Genomic DNA, 22,539 nt, shown 5'->3' on the forward strand with positions numbered 1-22,539 from the left:
AAACTCAAGCTTAGAAGAAGCCTCAGGGCTCCAAGCTCATTTTGGTGGCTTGACCCTCCTCTGGGTTCCCTTACCCCACCCCCTCCACCAATAAAGTTAATTTTTCCCCCCAGAGCCCTGGTGGTGCAGTGGTTAAGAGCTATGGCTACTAACCAAGAGGTCGGCAGCTTAAATCCACCAGGCTCTCCTTGGAAACTCTACGGGGCAGTTCTACTCTGTCCTATAGGGTTGCTATGAGTTGGAATTGACTCAATGGCAATGGGTTTACAGAGGGGACACCACCTGTAAAGCCACAAGGAGGGAGTTTTTTCTCTTTACAAGTAGATCCTTCCACCTCAAGGAAACAGCCACTAACTTAGTTTTCCTGGTGGCTAGGTAGCCAGTGCATATGAGGACAATGGGAAAGTGCAATGAAATAATTGAAAATAGACCCAGCTCCTTAGTGTCAGGGCGACAATAGGGAAGGGTGGGGACTGTGACAGATGAAGAACCACATAACCAGAGCTGATCTTTGCCGTGTAGGCATGGGAGATCATAATTACCAAGGCATCTAAGAGATGCTGGAAATCTGTGTTCTAATGTAGAAATCTTCAGGGTTTTTTTATTTTTAATAATGATAACTAATTCAAATTTCCAAGGCTTTGCAGGCCTACACGGTGTATATTAAAAAAAAAAAAAAAACCAAACCCATTGCTGTCGAGTCAATTCCGACTCATAGCTACCCTATATAACGGAGTAGAACTGCCCCATAGTGTTTCCAAGGAGCACCTGATGGATTCGAACTGCTGACCTTTTGATTAGCAGCCGTAGCTCTTAACCACTACGCCACCAGGGTGTAGATAGACCAATCAAAAATGCTCTGTGAGCCACCGTGGCCTGCAAGCCCCCAGTTGGCACCTTCTGCAGAACATGGAAACAAAAGAACCAGGGACAATCCTACCGAGCAAGGACTGTGCAGCCAGAGTGCATGGTTTAAACTCCCACTCTGCTGTTTACTGGCTGGCAACCTTGGCTAAGTTGCTTAACCTCTCTGTGTCTTGGTTTCCCCATTTGTAGAATGGAATGTTGGTAACAGCATCTACTTCATGAAGCTGCTGTGAGGCTTAAGTGAGTTAGCTTATGCTAAGCCTTTAGTAAGAATACATTAATTAAAAAAAAATTAATTAGCATCTATAAATAGCTTATGTGAAGTGCGTAAGCAATAACCCAGTGAATAAAAAACCCAGTGCCGTCGAGTCAATTCCAACTCATAGTTTATTAGTAAGTAATAGGTCAGGAAAAAAAAAAAAAAAAACAAGTTGCTGTGGAGTTGATTCTGACTCATGGTGAGCCCTTGTGTGTCAGAGTAGAACTGTGCTTCATAGGGTTTTCAACGACTGATTTTTCAAAAGTAGATTGCCAGGCCTTTCTTCCAAGGTGCCCTTGGGTAGACTGGAGCCTCTAACCTTTTGGTTAACAGCTGAGTACCTTAACCATTTGCATCACCCAGGAACAACAACCAATAGGTAAGTGTTAGCTATTATTCTTAATGCTTTGCACATCCTCATTTCTTTTCTAACTTACACTGCCCACCACAGTCCTGCTGGAGAAGGGGGAAGGCTGTTGTTGTTGTTGTTAGGTCCCGTCGAGTTGGTTCCGACTCATAGCGACCCTATGCACAACAGAATGAAACACTGCCCAGTCCTGAGCCATCCTTACAATCGTTGTTATGCTTGAGCTCATTGTTGCAGCCACTGTGTCAATCCACCTCGTTGAGGGTCTTCCTCTTTTCTGCTGACCCTGTACTCTGCCAAGCATGATGTCTTTTCCAGGGACTGATCTCTCCTGACAACATGTCCAAAGTATGTAAGATGCAGTCTCGCCATCCTTGCTTCTAAGGAGCATTCTGGTTGTACTTCTTCCAAGACAGATCTGTTCATTCTTTTGGCAGTCCATGGTATATTTAATATTCTTCGCCAACACCACAACTCAAAGGCGTCAATTCTTATTCGGTCCCTTTTTTTTTTCTCTTCCTTATTCATTGTCCAGCTTTCATATACATGATGTGATTGAAAATACCATGGCTTGGGATTTTTTTGCGGGGGGGGTTCAGGCCCACCTTAGTTTTCAAGGTGATGTCTTTGCTCTTCAACACTTTAAAGATGTCCTTTGCAGCAGATTTACCCAATGCAATGCATCTTTTGATTTCTTGACTGCTGCTTCCATGGCTGTTGATTGTGGATCCAGGTAAAATGAAATCCTTGACAACTTCGATCTTCTCTCTGTTTATCATGATGTTGCTCACTGGTCCAGTTGTGAGGATTTTTGTTTTCTTTGCATTGAGGTGCAATCCATACTGAAGGCTGTGGTCTTTGATCTTCATTAGTAAGAGCTTCAAGTCCTCTTCTCTTTCAGCAAGCAAGGTTGTGTCATCTGCATAATGCAGGTGGTTAATGAGTTTTCCTCCAATCCTGATGCCCCATTCTTCTTCATATAGTCCAGCTTCTCATATTATTTGCTCAGCATACAGATTGAATAAGTATGGTGAAAGAATACAACCCTGACGCACACCTTTCCTGACTTTAAACCAATCAGTATGCCCTTGTTCTGTCCAAACAACTGCCTCTTGATCTATGTAAAAGCTCCTCATGAGCACAATTAAGTGCTCTGAAGCTTTCAGGGGGCAGGCAGTGGGATCAAAATTAATGTCTCCATTTTACAGATGAGAGGCAAAGAAGGGTTTTCGCTTGCCCAAGACCCCAAAGCAAATGGATAGTAGGACCTGGCTCCAGACCTGCTCTCCACTTCTGGCCCTGTGACCCCTCTGCACACTGCTTGCATGTTGGCTGGAGCCCAGGGCCTGGTGGTGGATGCCACTTCCTTGCAGGAGTCAGCTGGAAACTCCACCACACTGCCAGATGTCCTGCACCACACTCCAGAAACAAAATAACAATGAGGTGCTTTTTTTTTTTTTTTTTTTTAAGAGAAAGAGAGAGAGAAGGGAGCAGAGGGTGGGAGAAGAACTGTTCTCATCACAAATTTCTTCCTGGCCCTCTCCCCAGACTTGAAGTTCCTGACTTGGCTGGTGAAATTCGGGAGAGGAGAGAGAGAGTGCTGGTCAGCAGGGAGAACTGAGGGTCCAGAACTGCGTGTTGTCATGATTGCTAAGGCTAACCAGGCCCCTGGACCAGCCACATAATTTAGAGGGTCTGGTGCAAAGTGAAAATGTAGGACCCCCTGTTCAAAAATTATTAAGAATTTCAAGACGGTGCCAGCTGAGCATTAAACCAAGGGCTGGGGGCTTGTCTCTGCAGGTCCCTTGTGCCTGCACAGCTCACAGGCCCATGGAGCCATGCCTGCCACTCCCCCTGTCCCAAAGGACACCCCAACGTGATTCAACAGGAGAGCAAAGAGGGTTAAAATACGCCCTTCCCTCTCCCCATGTCCTGGTGAGATAAAACCACCATCAGGAGACCCAGGACAATTTTTATATAGGATTAGAAAACAAAAATCAAAATTTAATTATCTGTAAGCTTTTTGCAGACAGATAATTAAATTTTGATTTTTGTTTTGTAAGCTTTTTTTTTTTTTTGGGGAAACCCTGGTGGCATAGTGGTTAAGTGCTACAGCTGCGAACCAAAGGGTTGGCAGTTCGAATCTGCCAGGGGCTCCTTGGAAACTCTATGGGGCAGTTCTACTCTGTCGTATAGGGTCCCTATGAGTCGGAATCGACTCGACGGCACTGGCTTTGGTTTTTTTGGTAAGTTTTTGTGTCACTGAATCTTTAGTACCCTAATGGGGAGCCCAGACTGCCAAGGCAAAATTAAGTCATTAAAGACATCGCCTCATCGGCCATTCCTTTTCAGAGTTGGGCAATAAATAGAGTACATTACCACTCCTCACATGCTCGTATTGTTATTTATCTTTACAATCTCTGTTTACCTCTATTTATAGCAGATTTCCCCCGTATAAGGCCAGGTTAACTTTAATGGAGTTCATGAAAGAGGTACTTAAAACTTTGGAACATGCTCATGTGGACAGGTGGCAAGGTTTTCAGAAGCTTTGGGGCCCAGAAGGCCGATTTGAAGGATGTTGCTTTTTTTTTTTTTCCCCTCCTGCTCATGTTGCCTACATGGAGGCTGCAACCTCGTGCAAAAGGATGGGCCATGGGGCCAGAAAATTCTGGCTTTGGATCTTCAAGTCTCACCTTTAAATGGGCTTTTTAATTTGCCGAGCAGACAGCAAAGCCATTATTCCTGAAGCTGAAAGCTTTTGCTTAGCTGGGGAAGCCCTCACTGCATTTCTGCTCCGCTCTCTTATATTAGCCCTAACCACACTGGATTGTACTGGTCTGCTCAAGGAAAGACCTGCCTCAACCATCAGGCTGCCATCTCCTCCAGGACCAGGACAGAGTCTGGCCACCTGGGGATTAAGCACTCCACTACGAGGTTGGCAGTTCAAACCCACCCAGAGGCACCTCAGAAGACAGGTCTGGAAATCTGCTTCTGAAAGGTCACAGCTTTGAAAATCCTATAGAGCACAGTTCTACTCTGCACACATGGGGTCACCATGAGTCCAAATGGACTGGATGGCAACTAATAACAACAACTGCACAATTTCCAGCATATAGTAGATGCACAATAAAAAAGCATTTCCATCAAGTTGATTCCAACTCATAGCAACCCGAGAGGACACAGTAGAACAACCCCATAGGGTTTCCAAGGCTGTTAATCTTCACAGAAGCACACTGCCACACCTTTCTCCTGCAAAGCAGCTGGTGGGTTCGAACCACCGACCTTTAGGTTACCAACCAAGTTCGTAACCACTTAGCCACCAGGGATCCTCAGGTGCCCAATGTACCGTAGCAATTACTGTACAAGGGAAGCAGCAGAGTGTGCTACTTAATGTGCCAGCATTAGACTGAAGTGGGTTTGAATCTCTCTTCAGAGCTTACTTCCTAGGGGGCATTGGGTAAGTCCTCTCTGAGCCTCTGTCTCCACATCTCTAAAAGGGGCTAAAAATAGTGCCTACTGCAAGAGTTGTCTGGAGGAGTCAATAAGATGGAGTAAGTGACCTATGTAGCTCATGGTCCCATGCAGAAAGCACAACCACCTTGAGCTCATTTTGTATCATTAATCCTAGAGGTCACATAACTTTAGGACTAATATGAATGAATGAATGAAAACATGGGAAAGGTCTTCCTCAGGAGCAGAGCTGGAGAGTAGGAAAGATAATCTAAGAAAGGATTAGAGAAGTGTTTGCTCATTTATTTAAAAAAATAAGAGGGCCTAGAAACAGATTACAATTCCTGTTCTGTCTTCCTTGTTCATTGTACAGCTTTCATATGCATATGAGGTGATTGAAATGACCATAGGTTGGGTCAGGCACACCTTAGTCATCAAAGAATGAATAAAGCCATCTTGTAGGAAGTACAGCCAGAAAGCTCCTTAGAAACAAGGATTGAGAGACTTTGTCTTGTTTACTTTGGATGCATCATCAAGAAAGACCAAAAAAAAAAAAGAACCAAACAAACTCTTTGCCATCGAGTCAACTCTGACTAGACCAAGCACTAGGAAAGGACACCATGGTTGGTAAAGTAGAGGGTCAGTGAAAACAAGGAAGACCCTCCATGTGATGGATTGACACGGTGGTTGCAACAATGGGCTCAAACATACCAAAGATGGTGAGGATGGCACAGGTCTGGCAGTGTTTCGTTCTGTTATACATAAGGTTGCTGTGACTTGGAGTCTACTTGAGGGCAACAACAACAGAAATAGACATGAGGATTTGTAAGAGACTGCATGGGACAATGGTAGCACTGCAACTCAGCATCTGGACAATTGTTTAACTATCGTTGTTGCTGGGTGTCCTCCAGTTGATTTAGACCCATAGAGACCCCAGGTGACAGAGTAGAACTGCCCCATAGAGTTGTCTAGGCTTTAATCTTTACAGGATCAGATCACCAGGTCTTTCTCCTGTGGAGCCATTGGGTGGGTTCGAACCACCAATCTTTCAGTTAGCAACCAAGTGCTTAACCTTTGCGCCACCATGGGTCCTTTTAGAGAACAAAAATAGAGTTACGCTGTTACTTCACAGACATTCAGCAAAATCAATTCCCAATGGATTGGAGTTATCTGTAAAGCATAAAACTCTATAGCCCTTAGACAAAATGTAGGTTAGCGTTTTATGACCTCAGATAGTAAGGATGTTTCTAGTATAAAAACAAAACAATAAACGGTAAAGGAAAACACCGATTGATTAAACTACATAAAAATGAAAACAGGTTAAAAAAAAAAAAAAGACATACCATAAACCGTGGAAAATGATTTGTTTCATATACACCAGGCAAAGGGTTAATATACATGATATATGTAAAGACCTCTTGGATATTATTAAGAAACCAAAGAGCAAAAGTAAATAGAAAAAAAAAAAAAAACTGGAAGAAGTCTATGAATGTAAGTTAATCAAAGAAGGCAAAGGAATGGCCAAAAAACGCACATAACACAAACTAAACTTCACTTGAAAGAAATGCAATTTACAAAACCAGATACAGTTTTAAATGGTCAAATCAGCATATTTTTCTTTACTGGTAACACACAGTGTTCATGAGGATCCTGTAAAATAGACACTTGCCAACGCTGTGTATACTGTCTTTATGGAGCACAAGAGTAAATACTTTTTGTTATACGCCTTAAGATGTGGTCATTTATTATGTAGCCTCTAAGGAACCCTGGTGGCACACTGGTTAAGCACTCGGCTGCTAACCAAAATGTCAGTGGTTTAAATCAGTGGCATCACTAGGGTGGTGCAGGGGAGGCATAGACTGCACCAGGTGACACTATCAGAAGGGGTGACACCAAAATGACTGTCTATAAAATTTTTGTGCAGTGTTTCAGCAGAAATACATATATATATTTTTTAAAATATCCTTGTAGTTAGTTATAACAACAAAACAAATTTTGAAAGCCCAGCTCGTATGTATCAATATACCTACAAGGCTAAAACTCTATGCTAATTTACTTTTTGGACTTTCTAATGCACTCCAGTCAGAGCTGTCATCATTATGCAATTACAGTGATGCTTCAAATTATGAGGTTTCATCTGCACGTGCTACAAGCACGCACTGTTGTTTTCGTTGCTGCCAATGTTTTATCAGCACTGATTTTGTCAAATATTCCCGTATTTTAGCTACAGTATTGTGGTAATTAGTATTTGTGAGCCTATATCAATAACTTTTTTGAGAATGAAGGAGTAATTATAGGAAAAGAAGGAATGATGGACGGGGATTACAATTCACAAGTAACATTAGTACAGAAAACATTACTAAAGATTCTGTATGGTCTGGTACAGGAGGAGCTCCATGGTAGGAGGAGGGTGACACCATGAGTTACCACACTGGGTGACACCAACCCTAGTGATGCCACTGGTTTGAACCCACCAGCCACTCTGCAGAAGAAAGATGTAGCAATCTACTTCCATAAAGATTAAACCCATTGCTGTCGAGTGGATTCTGACTCATAGCGATCCTATAGGATAGAGTAGAACTGCCCCATAGGGTTTCCAAGGCTGTAAGTCTTTATGAAAGCAGACTGCCACATCTTCTCCACATGGAGTGGTTGGTGGGTTCAAACCACCAACCTGTAGGTTGGCAGCTGAGCGCTTAACCACTGTGCCACCAGGGCTCTTCCATAAAGATTATGGCCTTGGAAACCCTATAGGGCAGTTTTACTCTGTCCTATAGGGTTGCTATGAGCCAGAATCAACTCAAAGGTGCCCAACAAAAACAACATCTTTGGAGCAAGAATCAAAAGATACTGTTTCAATACAATTTCCCTATATCGGTTTCCACTCAGGAAGGGTACAAGTGGGTGACATTTTTTCTTAGAGAACACGTAAGCAGTACCCATCAAATTTTTAAATATGTCTGCCCTTTGACCCAGCAATTCCATTTTCAGAAATCTGTATTAGAGCAATACCTGCACATGAGCTTAGAGACATATTTTCAACAAGGACCATTGCAATATTGTTAACCCTAGCATGCAGAAAATTGGAAACAACTTAATTACCCATCAAGAAGGGAATGGCTAAATAAATCAAAATCACCCTTTTGGTAAGTCTATTTTAACCTAATATGTCCATAAAATGGAATACTATGCAGCCATTAAAAAGAACAAGACCATTCTACACATGCAGTATTATGGGCACATGCCCATGTTAAAATAAAAGAGAAAAGTAATTTCTAGAAAACATAAATATCATGGTCTAACGTTTGTACACAAAAAGGCCTCAAAAGGAGGGTGGCTTAGGGAAGCATTCTCTTTTTATTCCGTGGACTTCTGCATTGTTGAACTTGGAGATTTTTGTTGCACTGGAATTAGCTTCTATGCCTATGTCTCCGTACACAAGCTGGTCCCCATCATTGGTCAGCCATGGTTGTTTCTAAGCACAGCCTCATCTAACACACTTCATGGACTCGCAGGTCACTGGAGGTGATACTCAACCCCACAGCCTTGCCCCTACAACTCTCCCCTGTCACGTCTCATGGCTTTCTGTTGTTGTTAGCTGCTGTCGAGTCAGTCCCCAGCTCATGGTGACTCCGTGCACAATGGAAAGAAATGCTGCCCAGCCCTGCATCTTCCTCACGATCGCCAGCATGTTCAGCACTATCGTTTCGGCTACTGGGCCAATCCATCTTGCCGAGGATCTCCCTCGCCCTCATTGGCCCTCCACTTCATCAAACATGATATTCTCTTTTAGGGATTGATCCCTTCTGATGCCATGTTCAACCAAAGCAAGCAAGTCAAACAATGTTCTGTTATATTCCATAAGGCTTTCACTGGCTAATTTTCAGAAGTAGATCACCAGGCCTTTCTTTCTAGTCTGTCTTAGTCTGAAAGCTCCTCTGAAACCTGCCCACCATGGGTGACCCTGCTGGTATTTGAAATGCCACTGGTACAGCTTCCAGTATCACAGCAACATCCAAGTCACCACAGTACAAGAAACTGACAGATGGGTAATGGAGATAGATAGACATGAAGTAGAGAAAATGCATTTTCTCTAGTGTTTTAGTATTAGAGAGAATATATTTTCTTATATGTTTTTATATAGCTGTATAAGCTGTGGTTAATCTCTAAAAAAAAAAAAGAAAAATCTCTAGTCCTTGGAAAATGGTGCAGGCTCTGTTCAAAATATAGCTGAGAGGCGGGGCCAAGATGGCTGACTAGGTAGAAGCTACCTCGGATCCCTCTTGCAACAAAGACTCGGAAAAACAAGTAAATCAATCACATACATGACAATCTATGAACCCTGACCATCAAACACAGATCTAAAGAGTTGACTTGAGTGACAGAGGAGCAAAAAGCTGCACCCTGAAGCAGCGACCACTTCTGCAACTGGCGACCCACACCACAGCCTTGAGCCCTCGTGATTCCCAGGTGCCGAGTGGTGGGGCTGATTGCAGCTTGCTGAGGTGGGGCAGGCATGGGACACAGCCCTAACCCCTAGCTCCCCGGGGGTAACCTCCGTAGAGACTCAGCCAGTGCAAACAGGCTGCACACTGACGGGGCTAACGAGAGAACAAGCAACCACGGAGAAGCAACGACTGTTTTCGGAACCTGGAGCCAGCATCCCAGTCAGAAAACCTTGATGCCAGGCTTTGGACTGGGCGCAGGGGAGCTGAGCATGGCATCCTGAGATGGCACAAACACAGGACACAGCCCTAGCCCCCTGAGGTGACCTTGGGGGAAGCCCAGCCAGCACATGCAGGCAGCGCGGCGATGCGGCTGACAGGAGGAGAAGTCACTGGGAGGCAGCGACTGGTTTTGGAGCCTGGAGTGCGGGTCCCAGCCAGGGAACCTTGGTGCTGGGCTTTGGATTGGGAGCGGAGGAACTGACCACGGCTTCTGAGACAGCACAAGCACGGAACATGGGCCTGACCCTCAGGGGCAATCTTGACCCAGCCAACACACACAGGCTACATGCCCCTTGGGAATCTCAGATAAAAGAGTAATCACCAAGCAAGATAAGTAACTTTGTCTATATTCCTTGGTGCTACTCTATCCTATCTATCTGATCCCTCCCCTCCCCTTCCCAGGCAGCTTTATTAACATTGGAATTTCCTGGGCCCGGGAGCGAAGTGCTCTGCGGGGTGTTTTGTTTTGTTTTGTTTTGTTTTGTTTTTTGTCTTTTCCTAACCCATTCTCCTGCCCTGAGAGAAGCAACTACAAAAAGCCCAGGGGCCAAAAATCCTTCCCTGACTTCCCGAAATTGGACTAAAGATACAGAACCACCTCCAGCCAAGCATATGAGATCCACAGTCTTGGGCTTTCATCCCTACAGGCAACCAGGTGGCTATTATAATGCAAAGGCCATTCTGATACTGATCTGACTGTAACTGTTTTAGCGGATTACTGGAAAGACAAGTTTCCCAGGTCTGATATCTCTACCTATTAAACAGAGCCCTCACTGACCAACAATGGGGAACTGGGGGCAGAAGCTCCACCCAAACCACCTAGCCTCCTGCCATAGGGGTCTGAGGATGGTGACACCTACAAATCTGTAGAGGTACATGCATTGGGTGCCTAAGCTACAGCTGCAGAGCCCACCCACCAAAGTGCTTTAGGAATAGAGACACATCTACCTCACTGGCACTTGGGGGAAGCCTGTCAGCATCCTGTCCCCCCTGGAGTGTGAAACCCTGCTGCTACTAGAATCTGGTGCACACAACTATCACCACTACTTCTCTAGGTGGATAGGTGACGGTCTACACCACACACTTGATGACCCAAAATCAGATTCTACTCAAGAATAGTGAATGGACTCTTAGGCGTATATATCTGGTAACAGCCCAAACCAGCTGGTAATAGGACATAAGTGATTCAAAGCCTACAACAATCAAGACAGCGCAATCTAGTAGCCCATCTACATATATTGACAGAAAACAAAATAAGATAAGACTCAGTGAGCAAATATAAAATAAGTCATTACAATATCTTATAGATGGCTCGGAGACAGCAGGCGATATCAAACCACATAAAGAAGCAGACCATGATTGCTTCTAAACCAAATTAAAGAATCAAAATCTTTCCCAAATGAAGATACAATCCTGGAATTGCCAGATGCAGAATATAAAAAACTAATTTACAGAATGCTTCAAGACATCAGGGATGACCTCATAAATGAAAGAAGGCAATCTACAGAAAAAGCCAAGGAACACACTGATAAAGCAGTTGAAGAAATCAAAAAGATTATTCAAGAACATAGTGGAAAAATTAATAAGCTGCAAGAATCCATAGAGAGACAACATTCAGAAATCCAAAAGATTAACAGTAAAATTGCAGAATGAAACAACTCAATAGGAAGTCAGAGGAGCAGAATCGAGCAATTGGAATGCAGAGTGGGGGAGTTGGAGAATAAAGCAATTGACACCAATATAGTTGAAAAATCAGGTAAAAGAATTAAAAAAAATGAAGAAACCCTAAGAATCATGTGGGACTCTATCAAGAAGAATAACTTGTGTGCGATTGGAGTCCCAGAACAGGGAGGGATAACAGAAAATACAGAGAAAATAGTTGAAGAACTGTTGGCAGAAAACTTCCCTGACATCATGAAAGACGAAAGGATATCTATCCAAGATGCTCATCAAACCCCATTTAAGATTGATCCAAAAAGAAAATCACCAAGACATATTATCATCAAACTTGCCAAAACCAAAGATAAAGAGAAAATTTTTTAAAGCAGCCAGGGATAAAAGATAAAAGAAAGGTCTCCTACAAAGGAGAATCAATAAGAATAAGTTCAGACTACTCAGCAGAAACCACGCAGGCAAGAAGGCAATGGGATGACATATATAGAGCACTGAAGGAGAAAAACTGCCAGCCAAGGATCATATATCCAGTAAATCTCTCTCAAATATGAAGGTGAAATTAAAATATTTACAGATAAACACAAGCTTAGAGAATTTGCAAAAACCAAACCAAAGCCACAAGAAATACTAAAGGAAATTGTTTGGTCAGAAAATCAATAATATCAGATACCAACACAACACAAGGTCACAGAACAGAGCATCCTCATATCAACTCAAATAGGGAAATCACACACAAAAAAATTAAGACTAATTTTAAAAAGAAAAAAAATGCTCAAAACAGGGAATCATTGAAGTCATTATGTAAAAGATCACAATAATCAAAAAGAGGGACTAAATACAGCAGGCATAGAACTGCCATATGGAGAGGAAAACAAGCTGATACAGGATGATACAAGTTGGGTTTTCACTTAGAAAAATAGGGGTAAATATTAAGGTAACCACAAAGAGGTCTAACAATTCCATAACTCAAAATAAAAACAAAGAAAAACATAACCACTCAGCAAACATAAATTCAACTACTACAAAAATGAGGAACACAAAATTTACAAAGAAAAACATCTCAGCACAAAAAAGTGGAAAAATGAAGTTCTCAACAACACACACAAAAAGGCAACAAAATGACAGCACTAATCACATATCTGTAATTATGCTGAATGTAAATGGACTAAATGCACCAATAAAGAGACAGAGAGTCTCAGATGGGATAAAGAAACAGGATCCGTCTATATGCTGCCTACAAGAGACACACCTTAGACTTAGAGACACAAACAAACTAAAATTCAAAGGATGGAAAAAAATATATCAAGCAAACAATAAGCAAAAAAGAAGAGGAGTAGCAATATTAATTTCTGACAAAATAGACTTTAAAATTAAGTCCACCACAAAGGATAAAGAAGGACACTACCTAATGATAAAAGGGACAATTGACCAGGAAGATATAACCATATTAAATATTTATGCACCCAATGACAGGGCTGCAAGATACATAAAACAAGCTTTAACAGAACTGAAAAGTAAGATAGACACCTCCACAATTATAGTAGGAGACTTCAACACACCCCTTTCGGAGAAGGATAGGGCTTCCAGTAAGAAGCTCAATAGAGACATGGAAGACCTAATTGCTACAATCAACCAACCTGACCTCATTCACTTATACAGAACACTCCACCCAACAGCTTCAAAGTATACTTTTTTTCTAGTGCACATGGAACATTCTCTAGAATAGATCACATATTAGGTCATAAAACAAACCTTTGCAGAATCCAAAACATCGAAATATTACAAAGCATCTTCTCAGACCACAAGGCCATAAAAGTGGAAATCAATAACAGAAAAATCAGGGAAAAGAAATCAAATACTTGGAAACTGAACAATACCCTCCTGAAAAAAGACTGGGTTATAGAAGACATTAAGGAGGGAATAAAGAAATTCATAGAACGCAACGAGAATGAAAATACTTCCTATCAAAACCTCTGGGACACAGCAAAAGCAGTGCTCAGAGGTCAATTTAGATCGATAAATGCACACATACATAAAGAAGAAAGAGCCCAAATCAGAGAATTGTCCCGATAACTTGAACAAATAGAAAGTGAGCAACAAAAGAATCCATCAGGCGCCAGAAGAAGACAAATAATAAAAATTAGAGTTGATCTAAATGAATTAGAGAACAGAAAAACAATTGAAAGAATTAACAAAGCCAAAAGCTGGTTCTTTGAAAAAATTGATAAACCATTGGCCAGACTGACTAAAGAAATACAGGAAAGGAAACAAATAACCCGAATGAGAAACGAGATGGGCCATATCACAACAGACCCAACTGAAATTAAAAGAATCATATTAGATTATTATGAAAAATTGTACTCTAACAAATTTGCAAACCTACAAGAAATGGATGAATTCCTAGAAAAACACTGCCTACCTAAACTAACACAATCAGAAGTAGAACAACTAAATAGACCCATAACAAAAAAAGAGATTGAAAAGGTAATCAAAGAACTCCCAACAAAAAAAAGCCCTGGCCCAGATGGCTTCACTGCAGAGTTCTACCAAACTTTCAGAGAAGAGTTAACACCACTACTACTAAAGCTATTTCAAAGCATAGAAAATGACGGAATACTACCTAACTCATTCTATGAAGCCACCATATCCCTGATACCAAAACCAGGTAAAGACACCACAAAAAAAGAAAATTACATACCTACATCCCTCACGAACATAGATGAAAAAATCCTCAACAAAATTCTAGCCAATAGAATTCAACAACATATCAAAAAAATAATCCACCACGATCAAGTGGGATTTATACCAGGTATGCAAGGTTGGTTTAATATTAGAAAAAACATTAATGTAATCCACCACATAAATAAAACAAAAGACAAAAACCACATGATCTTATCAATTGATGCAGAAAAGGCATTTGACAAAGTCCAACACCCATTCATGATAAAAACTCTCAGTAAAATAGGAATTGAAGGAAAATTCCTCAACATATTAGAGGGCATCTATACAAAGCCAACAGCCAACATCATTCGAAATGCAGAGAGCCTGAAAGCGTTTCCCTTGAAAATGGGAACCAGACAAGACTGCCCTTTATCACCGCTCTTATTCAACATTGTGCTAGAGGTCCTAGCCAGAGCAATTAGGCTAGACAAAGAAATAAAGGGCATCTGGATTGGCAAGGAAGAAGTAAAATGATCTCTATTTGCAGATGACATGATCTTATACACAGAAAACCCTAAGGAATCCTCCAGAAAACTACTGAAACTAATAGAAGAGTTTGGCAGAGTCTCAGGTTACAAGATAAGCATACAAAAATCACTTGGATTCCTCTACATCAACAAAAAGAACATCGAAGAGGAAATAACCAAATCAATACCATTCACAGTAGCCCCTAAGAAGATAAAATACTTAGGAATAAATCTTACCAAAGATGTAAAAACCTATGCAAAGAAAACTACAAAGTACTAGTGCAAGAAACTAAAAGGGACCTACATAAGTGGAAAAACATATCTTGCTCATGGATAGGAAGACTTAACATAGTAAAAATGTCTATTCTACCAGAAGCCATCTATACATACAATGCACTTCCGATCCAAATTCCAATGACATTTTTTAAAGTGATGGACAAACAAATCACCAGCTTCATATGGAAGGGAAAGAAGCCCCGGATAAGTAAAGCATTACTGAAAAAAAAGAAAGTGGGAGGCCTCACTCTACCTGATTTCAGAACATATTATACAGCCACAGTAGTCAAAACAGCCTGGTACTGGTACAACAACAGGCACATAGACCAATGGAACAGAATTGAGAACCCAGACATAAATCCATCCACATATGAGCAGCTGATATTTGACAAAGGCCCAGTGTCAGTTAATTGGGGAAAAGATAGTCTTTTTAACAAATGGTGCTGGCATAACTGGATATCTATTTGCGAAAAAATGAAACAGGACCCATACCTCACACCATGCACATAAACTAACTCCAAGTGGATCAAAGACCTAAACATAAAGACGATAGGAGCCCCAGTGCAAGGCATAAACAGAATACAAAACATTACTAAAAATGACGAAGAGAAACCAGATAACTGGGAGCTCCTAAAAATCAAACACCAATGCTCATCTAAAGACTTCACCAAAAGAGTAAAAAGACCACCTACAGATAGGGAAAAAATTTTCAGCTATGACATCTCCGACCAGCGCCTGATCTCTAAAATCTATATTATTCTGTCAAAACTCAACCACAAAAAGACAAACAACCCAATCGAGAAGTGGGCAAAGGATATGAACACACACTTCACTAAAGAAGATATTCAGGCAGCTAACAGATACATGAGAAAATGCTCTCGATCATTAGCCATTAAAAAAAAATGCAAATTAAAACTACGATGAGATTCCATCTCACTCCAACAAGGCTGGCATTAATCCAAAAAACACAAAATAATAAATGTTCGAGAGGCTGCAGAGAGATTATACACTGCTGGTGGGAATGTAAAATGGTACAACCACTTTGGAAATCTATCTGGCGTTTTCTTAAAAAGTTAGAAATAGAACTGCCATACAACCCAGAAATCCCACTCCTCGGAATATACCCTAGAGAAATAAGAGCCTTTACACGAACAGATATATGCACACCCATGTTTATTGCAGCACTGTTTACAATAGCAAAAAGGTGGAAGCAACCAAGGTGTCCATCAACGGATGAATGGTTAAATAAATTATGGTATATTCACACAATGGAGTACTATGCACCGATAAAGAACAGTGACAAATCCATGAAGCATTTCATAACATGGACAAACCTGGAAGGCATTATGCTGACTGAAATTAGTCAGATGCAAAAGGACAAATATCGTATAAGACCACTATTATAAGATCTTGAGAAATAGTATAAACCGAGAAGAACACATTCTTTTGTGGTTATGAGAGGGGGGAGGGAGGGAGGGTGAGAGAGGGTTATTTACTGATTAGTTAGTAGATAAGAACTACTTTAGGTGAAGGGAAGGACAATACTCAATACAGGGTAGGTCAGCTGAACTGGACTGGACCAAAAGCAAAGAAGTTTCCGGGATAAACTGAATGCTTCGAAGGTCAGCGGAGCAAGGGCGGTGGTTTGGGGACTATGGCTTAAGGGGACTTCTAAGCCAGTTGGCAAAATAAATTCTATTATGAAAACATTCTGCATCCCACTTTGAAGGTGTGGCGTCTGGGGTCTTAAATGCTAAGAAGTGGCCATCTAAGATGCATCAATTGGTCTCAACCCACCTGGATCAAAGGTGAATGAAGAACACCTTGGTCACAGTATAACTATGAGCCCAAGAGATAGAAAGGGCCACACGAACTAGACACTTACATCTTCCTAAGACCAGAAGAACTAGATGGTGCCTGGCCACAACCGATGACTGCCCTGACAGGGCGCACAACAGAGAACCCCTGAGGGAGCAGGAGAACAGTGGGATGCAGACCCCAAGTTCTCATTAAAAGACCAGACTTAATGGTCTGACTGAGACTAGAAGAATCCCGGCGGTCATGGTCCCCAAACCTTCTGTTGGCCCAGGACAGGAACCATTCCCGAAGACTACTCATCAGACATGGAAGGGACTGGACAATGGGTCGGAGAGAGATGCTGATGAAGAGTGAGCTACTTGTATCAGGTGGACACTTGAGACTGTGTTGGCATCTCCTGTCTGGAGGGGAGATAGGAGGGTAGAGAGGGTTAGAAACTGGCAAAATGGTCAGTAAAGGAGAGACTGGAGGGAGGGAGCTGGCTGACTCATTAGGGGGAGAGTAAGTGGGAGTATGTAGTAAGGTGTATATAGGCTTATGTGTGACAGACTGACTTGATTTGTAAACTTTCACTTAAAGTACAATAAAAATCATTAAAAATATATATATATAGCTGAGCAGCCTGTTCCACTCTTAAAACATAACAAACACCCTAATACCTTACAGCATGTTTCCCCCTATTCCAAACAGATGATTGAGAGCCATAAGGATGCTCTAAGTAATCTCTAAACATTTTTTTATTGCACCAGCTGCACTGGTCTCTTCCAAAGGGGTGCGGAGCTATCTCAGCTCCTGTAGCCTTGGCCTTTCTTCTTTTTTTGTTCTCTTGAGAAACGGCCTTCAGCCTGCAAAGCGACAGGAAGGCTCTCTGGCATTTTTAATCTGCAAATTTCTCTCTTGCTCCCTATCTCAGCCACAGTGGACTTGGCAAAACAGTTCCACTAGCCAAGAGATTCTTATGTGAGCTTTTCAGCCTGTTACAAATATACTGATTAGAGTCCGGATGCCTGATATACATATCTTTAGTTTAATAGGTTTTTTTTGTAGTTGTTTTGTGACCTATAAGACCATCTGTGGACTACATGCTCAAAACATTAGGTAACCCTGATCTTCCCCATATAAAACACTCCCATCAACCCTTTAGGGTAGACAGAATTTGGGAGAAATTTAACCCCCTCTGTCTCTTGAATACAGGTATTCAATAAAGCCCTCTTACTGCTTACCTCCTCCTGTCTCAGTATTGGCTTTGCGGCAGGCGGCTCGAACCCACAATTTGCAGTAACAGATATACACATAAAGAATTATTATGACCATGCTGAGTAAATTATATTGCATCCCAATAAGAAATTTTGCTAAGTACTGTCCAGAAAGAAGAGGTAAAAATGTCCTTCCCACTACCCATCATCAAGATGAACCAGTAGCCAACTCCCAGGGCCTCAGCCCTTGCTGGAACCTGAGCAAGGCTCTCAGTGGGGGATTTACTCATCCCCCTTACTGGCACTGGCTGGTGTTGACTGTTGCCAGAAAGAAACAGTCTCAGGCAACCCTGCTGCCTTTGTCACAGGTTCAGGGATGTCTGTTTCCAGTGCTTTCCAAAACCCCACACAGGTATGTGGCTGTGCAGAGCCCGAAGGCTGGAATGTTGGCAGTCCCAGCGTGGCCCCCGACATGCTCTGTGTTCAGGGCTCTCTCTGATGTTGAGCTTCGCTTTCTGTCTCAGGAGCCCTATCCACCTGACTGTTCTCATCTTCAGCCAAGGACAGCTACCTCCTGGGAACCTGTGGGGATGGGAATGAGGTGGGGGGTGACAGCTGGGGCTGAGGGAGAATGATAAGGGCCCCCTCCAAAAGCCATTGATTGATCTTGAAATCGGGATGCTGTTTCTTTGCAAAATGGAATAGCATGTGGAGAAAACGGCAGAGAACACGCCACGGACAGGAGAGGACATTGGGTAATAGCACTGAACCAGGTTCGAACCCTGACAATACTACTTCCTGGCTGTGTTGCCTGGGGCAAGTTACCTGCCCTTACTGAGCCCCTTCCGAGCACTTTCCTTGTCCATAAAATACAGTACACCTCACAGAGTTTCTTTGTACGATTTAAATTGTATAATATCTGTGAAAGCTTGTATGCTGTGCTTGGGAAAATAGAAAACATCTAATCAATACATGCTAATTATCTCCAGAATCATGTTTCTCATTGAAAGGAGGGACTTTTTTTTAAAAAATATTTTTAACATCACTGTAAAGTACATCAGCAAGACAAAGTGGAAGCAGCTCTGAAACCCGAATTAGAGACCTAGGTCCCATCCCTGTAACTAGGTGATCCGGGACAAGTTCCTTCCATTCCGTCTGCAAATGCTAGGGGTGAGGGGGCCACAGGCCAGGGATTTTCAAGTGTTAGGCCTGCTTGATCTTAAGACCTTTCCTAGTATTATTAGTCCCATTTCTCAGATGAGTAAACTGAGGCTCAGAGAGGTAAAGTTAGTTGCCTAAGGCAATGAAATGCCAGGAAGAGCCACAATTGCAACCTAGTGTGTCTCACTCCAATATTTATGCTCTCTCTACCTCCCTTCCTCCCTTTGTTGTTGTTGTTGTTAGGTGCCATCAAGTCGATTATGACTCATAGCAACCCCATGTGACAGAGTAGAACCGCCCCATAGGATTTTCTAGGCTGTATTCTTTAGAGAAGCAGATCACCAGTCTTTCCCCCACAGAGCCACTGGGTGGATTCGAACCCCCAGCCTTTCGGTTAACAGCTGAGTGCTTAACTGAATAATGATAACAATAATCACTGCCATTTATTCAGCTCTTCCACGTGCTGGGCGCTGCTTTAAAGGACTTAACATAGTTCATCTCATTTCATCTTCACACCAGCACAAATGGTTAAGCACTCAGCTGCTAACTGAAAGTTTGACGGTTTGAACCCACCCAGCGGCTCCGTGGGAGAACGACCTGGTGATCTGCTTCTGTAAAGATTACAGCCAAGAAAACCCTATGGGGCAGTTCTACTCTCACATGGGGTCACTATGAATTGACATCTACTTAACAGTACCCAACAACAACTGAGTGGTAGAGTCGGGATTCGAACCCAGGACTGGAGGAGTCTGTATCCCAAGTTACTAACCCCACTCACTTCTCTCTTCCCTTAATGACTCTCATAGGTGCTAAAACAGCCCCAAACATCTCAAGTGAATAAATCAAGGCAAGAAATAGCTGCACCTACTGCCCCTTCTCCACACAGAAAGCCAGGGAGAGAAAAATGACCATGGAGTGAAACATCCAGCATTTTACATTTTTGCTGCAGATCTAGTTTTGTTTGTTTGCCTGACTCCACCAGCCACCTGTCTTGCTTCCCCAGTCACCCCAGTTAGTAATGAGGACCAGAAGCTTACACCATAAATAAGTTGCACAAATCTCACAGATGCCTCAGGAAACTCAAGGCTGGAAATGGTTCAGCATATGTCTAAATGGTTAATTGACTTAATTGCTGCGAGTTGGGCGATTAGCTCACTTGATCCACCCCAGTGGCCACAAAACATCCTTAATGGTGTTCAGTTTATTTGTATGTTAAGCTCCAGTTACTATTACAGGGAACTTTTCCACTGCTGATTACTTCATAAATATATAATTGTAGTTGCAGGAGAAAAGAAGCCTGGGAGCCTCTCAAGAAAGCTTTCCAAGGAATGTTGAAAGAGGTTATTTATACACTCAAGAATTGTTTATTGAGCACCTACTATGTGCCACGTCCTATGTGAGGTCCTGGGGGTGGGGTAGTAAAAACCAGAAAAAAATCCCTGCCCTTGCGGAGCTTACATTCCAGTGAGAGGAGATGGGTAGGAAGTAAATTCATAAGTAAATATGGTACATTTAGAGAGAGAGAGGGAAAGAAAGAAAGGAAGGGAAAGAGGGAGGGAGGGAGGGAGGAAGGAAGGAAGGAAGGGAGAAAGACCCATACATGGCTGCTGTGGAATCAACTCAGACTTATGGTGACCTTACACACAATGAAACGAAATGTTGCCTGGTCCTGTGTTAGCCTCACATTCCAGGCCATCATTGTGGCTATTGTGCAATCTATTTCACTGAGGTTCTCCCTCACCTTTGTAGGCCCTCTACTTCACCAAGAATGATGCCCTCCTCCAGCAATTGATCTCTCCTAATGATGTGTCCAAAGCAAGCTAGTTGGACAATGTTCTGTTGTGTTCCACAGGGTTTTGGGTTAATTTTCAGAAGTAGATTGCCAGGCCTTTCTTCCTAGTCTGGAAGCTCCAGTGAAACCTGTCCATCTTGGGTGAGCCTGCTAGTATCTGAAATACAAGTGGCATAGCTTCAAGAATCATAGCGACACCTAAGCCATCACCATACAACAAACTGACAGACAGGAGAAAGACCTGTAGATCTGCTCCCGTAAAGATTATAGCCAAGAAAACCCTATAGGGAAGTTTTACTGTGTTACATGGGGTCGCTATGAGTCAAAAATGACTCCATGACATCAAACAGCAACAACCTTTTGGATATTTAACCTAACGTAGGTTGGAGTATCAGCAGCAAATCAACTTTAGCTGAGTCTGTGTATTACAAGACCTGAAAATAGAGGCCTGGGTTCTGTCATATCCCAAATTACTACCCGTAGCCTCATCTTAAACTAATCCTTCCAAAATTGAGGGGGGGAGAGGGGAGGATGGGTCAAAATTAGAGTTTTATCAAACAGAAAATAATCTTCTGTCTGAGTTGCACTGAAAAAAAATATAGGCAGAATTCATAATTACCGTATCAAGCTGTTTATGTTTGTGATTATATGTTACTGTGGTCCTGCTGGTAAATGACTTAATTGCTCAAGCCTGGAGCTGGGGCATGGGGAGCAGGAGGGTTTTGATGGGTAGTGGGACAGGAGAAAGCCTCCCATCTCTACTCCCTCCAGTTGGATTCTGGGTGTGGCCTGGTTTCTGCATCAGCTCCTGTCACACATGCGACCATAGCCCTGTCCTGGTCCAGTTGACGAAGCCAGAGATGGGGCTGCCACGAGGAATCTTGTTGCTCAGTGTGATTAGTCAGGTTAAGGCCACTGTGCTTGGAGAAGGGAAGAGAGGACGATACTGGTTCCAAGGCATGTCTACACACCATATTGTTGTTGCTAGCTGTCATTGAGTTGACCCCACGCACGATGGAACAAAACACTTCCCGATCCTGCACCATCCCCATGATCAACTGCTCCTCTTCCAGCACTATATTGGACAACATTCTGTTGTGATCCATAGGGCTTTCATTGACTGATTTTCGCAAGTAGATCGCCAGCCTTTCTTCCTAGTCTGTCTTAGTCTGGAGGCTCCACTGAAAGCTGGTCAGCATCACAGCAACACTCAAATCTCCACTGACAGACAGCTGGTGACTGTGCAGGAGGTACGTTGGCCAGGAATTGAACCTGGGTCTCCTGCATGAAAGGCAAGAATTCTACCACTGAACCACAATGCCTCATACATACCATATTAAAAAAAAAAAAATACCAAACCCATTGCCGTTGAGTCAATTCTGACTCGTAGCGACCCTATAGGACAGAGTAGAACTGCCCCATAGAGTTTCCAAGGAGCACCTGGCAGATTTGAACTGCTGACCCTTTGGTTAGCAGCCGTAGCACTTAGCCACTATGCCACCATGGTTTCGACGTACCATATAAAGAGTACTATAATTGTCTGTCAGCCCCATGGACCTCAGAGTTCACCATTCTGTTCACCAACACATCCTCAGTGCCTGGCATGGAGGAGGTACCTGTCCGGGTTTGGGCCCCCCCAAAAGCAGAGTGTGAGACAAGGACTGCAGTGCATGGGGCGATCCCAGGAAGCACATCTCTGGAAGTAGGCAAGTGGAACAGGGATAGGAAGGATGCTAACATGGGGTACGTTATCAGGCAAGTTAG

At 42.7% G+C, this 22,539-nt stretch overlaps 1 non-coding gene across 1 annotated transcript; it reads right to left on the minus strand.

Annotated features, from left to right (window-relative positions):
- Positions 1 to 22,023: 22,023 nt before the first annotated feature.
- On the minus strand, positions 22,024 to 22,097 carry TRNAE-UUC (transfer RNA glutamic acid (anticodon UUC)). The gene has a single exon. It is a non-coding gene; the product is annotated as a tRNA-Glu (tRNA).
- Positions 22,098 to 22,539: the final 442 nt, after the last annotated feature.

Source organism: Loxodonta africana, chromosome 19 (assembly GCF_030014295.1).
Source record: "Loxodonta africana isolate mLoxAfr1 chromosome 19, mLoxAfr1.hap2, whole genome shotgun sequence".
NCBI classification, from domain to species: Eukaryota; Metazoa; Chordata; class Mammalia; order Proboscidea; family Elephantidae; genus Loxodonta; species Loxodonta africana.